We start from the raw sequence: 4953 nt of genomic DNA, 5'->3' as shown, positions 1-4953 counted from the left end.
TTGCCTCTTGACATCCAGAAGCTAGAGAAGGGACCATGTGAAGCTGCTGTAGAAAACAAACAAAAACCCAGAAACAACCAGAGACAGAAAACAGCCTCGGCCTCACATCCACCTTCCAGATGTCATGAATGTAATTGATTGGTGGAATCCTATTCATTTCTAGAGCCCTAGCTGCAAAGGAGACTGGGAAATGCAGGTTTTAGTTTTCCAGCCTCTCCAGCCAAAAGGAGGGAGGAGACATGGGAGGTTGGGGGAGACCATTCTCAGTGTCCACCACCCCACTTGTGGGAAACTCAGATGGAGGAAAGAGTGCAAGACTGCAGGCCACATAGTGTGATGGGGACTCCAAGTGGTACAGATGTTCTGAGAGGGCAGCTCACCTTATGGCCTCCCAGAGTGGTAAGCTAACATATTCACACATTCACAAGGCCCAGCCCCCTGCACAGCTCATTCCATCCTCCCACCTACCTCATAAGACAGGGCTTAGTACATCCCCATTTACTCACAGGGAAACTGAGGCTCAGAGAGGTTAAACAGCCTGCCCAAGAGCACACACAGGTAAAGGGCAAAATAGGGCATAGAACCAGGGCTGGTTGACACCAAAGCTCTTTGGCTGGGTATGAAGAAGGGGATGAAAATAGAGTAGATGGGAGGTGGGAGGGGGCTGAAGGAAGACCCTCCGTGTGAGGAAGCCACATGAGCAGAGGCTCTGAGGTGTCTGAGCGTGCTGGATGTGGGCAGCAGCGAGCAGGAGGTCTGGCAGGGAGTGGGCATGCTTAGGGGAAGGGTGGAGAAGGGGTGGACCATGGGCTACTCGGGAGGAGACTGCCTGCTGCACACACCATGAGGGACACTCGCTGAGCACAGAGGGAAGGGGAGCTGCAGGGCCTGGCACTGCGTGGCAGGAGTCCATGGGGAAAGGGGCAGGAACTGGAGGAAGGCACTGGTGAGGGAAAGAGCGAGGTCAAGGTCAAAGGAGGAAGCCGAGGCTCAGGTGAGCAACAGAGCATGGGGGCAGCCTTGCCCAGGTGGGAGCTGTTAGTTCCACAACCAAGTAAGCATCATTTCTGGGCTGGAGGACAGGCACTGCCAAGGGGAAACACAGCCGTGCTGACAGCTGTTCAGAAGCTGGGGGTTCCTGCCTTGTCCCCTCCACCCACCCAGGGCTAGCCCTGGTCAGCTGGGACCCTCCCCAGGGTCTCAGGAACAGCACTCCTTGCTTAAGAATGGCCTCATTCCTCCCCCAGAAAGCCTTCTTGGATTACCTCCACCAGGAGCTCCTGGAGCCAGGGCCAGCTACATGTATGACCTGTGCAGTTGCCCAGGCCCCATGCTCAGAAGAAGGTCTACATGCTTGGTTTAGTGAGTGCTCTGCCATCACCACCTTGAAATTCTCAATAATTTTTTAACAAGGGTCTCTGCATTTTTGCTTTGCACTGGGCCCGCAGATTATGAAGTTAGTCCTTCCTGGAATGAAGAAAAATCTAAGAAAGGTTTCCATGATTCCTTGGGATTGGGGTGGGGGCTCCCCATGGACCTTTCAGGGAGGGTGACTGAAGGCCTTAAAAGGCATTCTTCCTGTTGTTTTGGATTCCTGCACCTCACAAGCCCCCGGTTTATTCCTCTATAAGTGCGTGTGACTCTCGCATATCCTGTACCCAGCCTTGCTCTAAGCTCTGAGAAGCAGCGGCTGTATCAACTGTTTAGTGCACACTGGTCCCCCACCCCCTGCCAACTCCACAAAGAGCCATGCACGTGGTGGGTGCTCCATGGGGCTCGCTGAGCCAATGTGAAGGCCAGGTGGACTGGATGGACAGACTGACCATCTCCGATGGTCCTCTCCTACAGCCTGGGCAGGAGTGGAGTGGGGAGAGAAGGGAGGGAGACCGAGTGTGTGTGTGTGTGTGTGTGTGTGTGAGAGAGAGAGAGAGAGAGACAGAGACAGAGACAGAGACAGAGACAGAGACAGAGGGAGGGAGGGGGCACATAAAACAGAAACAAATAAAGAGTTCAAATGTGAAATGATTAAAAAGTAAATCCAAGAGAGTGAGATAAGGCGGAGGAGCCTCTGCTCCCTAGTTAACATTCATTGGATTGAATAATCAGGCTTCATTATCTCAAATTGTCTGCATATTTGCCCTCAAAATGCTAATTTACAGTTGGCTGGGAGCAGTCTCGGCCTATTTTGACTAAAATATTATTTCACTTTATTGAGCATTGTTCTTAGCTGTCGGGCATCTTGGTTCACAGGGAAAGGAGGGGAAGAAATAGAGGGACAGAGGAAAACATTTTCTATCAAAGCTCTTCCCCGCTCAAGTCTGATTATGGGCTCCCTGTTTTGCGTAGAAATGGCATTTCTGAGCCTCCAAGTAAAATTAGAGTCTTTATCATTTTCTTTTAGGGGATAGACAGTTTATCATTAATCTTAGCCAAGGAAATAGGAGAAATGATTTTTTTGGTTTTACTGAAGGGATGGAAAGTCTTGCTCACCACTCCCCCCTCCCTCTTCAGCGCCGAGACAGCTGGCTCCCTCCTCCACCACGTTCTCCCCCCAAGTTCTCCCGACCTCCAAAGGTCTGGTGTTCTCTGCCTCTTGCCCTTCTCTGTCCTAAAGGCCTCAGTGACCAAAGAAATGGTCGCAGGTTACTCACATTAGCTCTGGAGTTTGGCTGGACTTTCCCAGAATCTCAGCCCTGGAAGTCTTAAAGATGTGAGCTCCAAATTTAATTCTAGAATTGAGTTAGAAAGACACAGTCCTCCTTGGAGCTAAAAGTTTGTAACTGGCCTTTCAAGTCTTTGTTCACTTGTGAGCACGGTGTTCCAGACAGTGAGATCTGGGCCCTGGGCTGGGTTTCCACTCCACTGAGCGGCACACACTCTCCCAGCTTCCCCGTGACTGAGGGCAGGAGCTAGTGTGAGCCATCACTGGGTCAGGCCGAGGCCAGGCCAGTTCTCTGTGGTTAGAGTCACAGGGAAATGAACCTTAAAATTGTTTTAGTTCAACCCCCAAAACCAGATGACAAAACTGAGGACAGAAGTTAGCAGTCGGGGGTGGCAAATCCAGTGAGTGGGTCATCTTGGTGACTCTTATTACTGTTTGGGAGGCTTCTCTCCTCTCCTCTATCAAACTCCTTTCTGAATGCCCTTTTCGGTCAGCCCTCCTTCTACTTTTCTGTCATCCATTCCCTGTCTTAGCTCTTCCATGGGCAATGAGTGGCCATTCTGGCCCTCTGTGGAGTGGAGAGGTTCTGGATTGCTGGTGGCTTCTGCCTTGCCTTCCCTGTGAAAGTCAGCCCAGGACCCAGGAGTCAGTATGCCCAGCCAACAGGCCTCCAGCTATCCTGCCCCAAAGCCATCCCTTCCTCAGCCAGCCAGGCCTTCCCCCGCCTTCAAAGCCTGAGAAAGCCGTCCTCTTCTTCTCTACCCCAGAGTAAGCAGAAGTTGCAGGTTCCCAGGCCAAGGTCCAGGGTCACTGTGTGCACTTGGGCAGACTGTACATTGTACAAGGGCACTGGTCAGGTCAGCAGTGGGGCTGAGATCCAGCCCCTGCTTCCTTAGCGCTCAGAGCTGACTCACTTCTCTGTCCCACCTTCCCTAACCATCTGAGCTCAGCCTTCTCCCCAGGCTCTTCTGAATTGTCCTAAGCCTGAATGTGTTGACTGGATCGAGACCCAGATTGATGTGTCCACTCCCCTCCCCCATCCTGGATCTGTGTGGTGTGTGGGGCCTTGCCATCTATACTCAATGGGATTCGAGACTGGCCTCTGTCCACTTATTGCAGCCAGCTCCTGTCCCTGCCTGGGTCTCCATGCCCCTGCTCACAGTAGTTACTGCTGTCTCTCAGCTTCCTGACCTCCTGAGACACTGGACTCCCCAGACACTCCGTGCATGGCTCCTAGGCCTAGAGGCAGCAGCCTCTGGCCAGGCACAGGGTCGTTGGTCAGGGGATATCATCAGGCATTTTGCACAGAGGCTTCTGGAAGGCAGTATCATGTAACAACCTATAGGCACTCTAGCCATCGTGCACACAGAGCAGACATCACATACATACATCGCAGCCAGCACAGCACACACTCCACAGACACACCCCACAGACACCACTTACCCTCATCCTTCGCAAACACTGCAAACACACAGACACAACCCAAGAGATACTACACACACACCCACACTCAACAGACACACACACCCAGCCAACACCCCCCCCCAACCTATGCTCATATCCAACAGAAGCTGTATACACCCTCTGCTGACGGAATCCATATACACCCTCACACTTTCCCAGGCACACACACATTCATACACAGCAGACACCACACACACACACACACACCCAACACATACTATGTACAAGCCCACCTGCTCACACGTGCTCTGTCACATTTATTACAGTTGGTGGCCATGCACCTGGTATGATACGAGAAAGCTGAGAAGCCCCCACCAGGCCGCACCTAAATGCATGAGGCGGAGAGCATTGTACCTTCATAATTTGCCTGATGAAATTACGAAACAGGAGGAGGAAATTCCACTGCTTCTGGGATGCAGGACCCTGGCTTTAGCTCAGTTCTGTCACTGCAGAAACATGTGACCTGGATCACCCTCTCCACAACAAGAAATAAGGCATTAGGAGGACTTGTACAAAGTCTTCAGATGGGTGTTAGGGCCCTGGGTGTTCATCATACAGCATATATTGAGGGCCACCCCAGCCTGGGTGCTGCAGGGCAGATAAGGAATTCCAGGCCAGGCTTGGTCCCTGTCCTCAGAGAGTCAGCGTCAGGCTGGAGAGAGAAGCAGGGCTTAGTATCAGAGGATGGAAGAACAAACACACACCAATTGTGCAAATTCACTCTCAGGCAGAGGGCCTGAGGATTAAACGGGTTTCGAGGTAAAACAAGAAACCCCGGGGTGGCCACTGCAGCCGGCCATGTCCAGAGGGAAGAATTCAAACTTGGG

Source organism: Neophocaena asiaeorientalis, unplaced genomic scaffold, assembly GCF_003031525.2.
Source record: "Neophocaena asiaeorientalis asiaeorientalis breed wild unplaced genomic scaffold, Neophocaena_asiaeorientalis_V1.1 scaffold337, whole genome shotgun sequence".
NCBI classification, from domain to species: Eukaryota; Metazoa; Chordata; class Mammalia; order Artiodactyla; family Phocoenidae; genus Neophocaena; species Neophocaena asiaeorientalis.
This window is presented reverse-complemented; position numbering follows the sequence as displayed.